The sequence below is a fragment of the Cynara cardunculus genome (genome assembly GCF_001531365.2).
Source record: "Cynara cardunculus var. scolymus isolate 2C chromosome LG 5, CcrdV1, whole genome shotgun sequence".
NCBI lineage: Eukaryota > Viridiplantae > Streptophyta > Magnoliopsida > Asterales > Asteraceae > Cynara > Cynara cardunculus.
The window spans coordinates 10,922,214-10,923,742 of record NC_037532.1 but is presented as its reverse complement, the minus strand read 5'-3'; positions in this window follow the sequence as shown (position 1 = coordinate 10,923,742).

The following is a 1,529-nucleotide window of genomic DNA, read 5'->3' as shown; positions in this document are numbered from 1 at the left end:
TAAACACTTATGGTTTAGATCAGTGTGTTCGTTCCATTCCAAAACAAATGACTTTTACCTACAAAAATCACCTAGAGAAATTTCCATCAGTGATTACCGATGGATCACCTAGAGAATACCAATGATTTGGTAGAATCCAATGTTTTTCGAGAAAATACCAATGGATCACTTACATAATCTCTGGGCAATCTGTCATTGATTTGAATTACCCACCAACAATTTATCCACCAACATTGTGATAGTTTTGTGATAGATCACCCTTTAGCGACAGATTTCCCAGGAAATTATTTTTAATAAAAAGTCTTTCATTTAGTAGCGTTAGCATACGGTTGCTTCAACTAGTTACCTGATGATTTGCCACTAATGTTCAACTAGCAGATAATTGCATCAGCAAGCTGATAGCTTGCGACTAATATGTTATCGGATGTTTCAACTTGCCGATGGGGGATATCAGTTTTATAATTGCCTCATTTGTTCTTGTCCACTATTTATTTCTAACAATCATTTATAATAATGTCTATTTATTGGAGAGTTACTTTCAGAATTAATATGAGAACATGTACAATTCTCTAGGTTTAAAGGGTAACAATTTTTGTTAAAATTTATTACAAACATTTGAGATTATTCTCGAGTTAATTTTGTGATATCCAAGTACATTTGGATCTAAATACAATGAACGTTGGTGCAAGTGTGCGAAATTTAATTTAAAACAACCAATAACACTTCTCTAATCTTAATATTTTGATGATTACAAACACCTGAGTTGTATTATATTCTGATCAATTTACTTGATGTGCATAATGCGAATATATCATACAAAACATCGTCTTAGGAACCGCGTCGCATTACATTGAGAACCGTTATCCGAATTTCGATTGGACTCGAGTCGTATAAAATTTAAAATTGGATGAATATAAAATGTTTTCTAAAATTAATTGTCGTTATTTTTTTTATAAAATGGTGTTAAAATAATTAAAATGGCTTTGTTGATCCATACTCTCTCAGTGATTTGATGATGATCTTTTTTATCTAGCGAAAAATACTTAGTTCTATTTTATTCAGTTTCAGCGGTCATCACTAAGTCTATTCAATGATTGCCGAACATATATTGTAAATCTTAAGGAACAAATATTCTTCAAGAAGATGAAACTCACACCATAAAAACCTTCAGTAATGTCGAAGACAACGCTGAAGATAGAGATAAACATTTGTGATCTAATGCGGTTTTTCAGTGATAACAAGCATGTCTACAATCATGTGTAAAGTCTGCTCAAGATTCAACAAACACTGAAGAAACTTTTAGAGTTATTCTAGTATTAGCGATCAAATAAATCTTGTTGTTCAAGATTAGTTTTTGTCTTATCCTCCTGCACACAAAGAACAAACTCATATCTCTCAAAATAAAGCACTTGTACGGAATTACTCTATAGTCTCCAAATGTGCTTACCTACTTTGTGAAAGATTACTGTTCATATACGGCCAAAAGCCTTTTGTTGGTCCCGTAAGGGTCTACAAGAAGAGAAACAGTT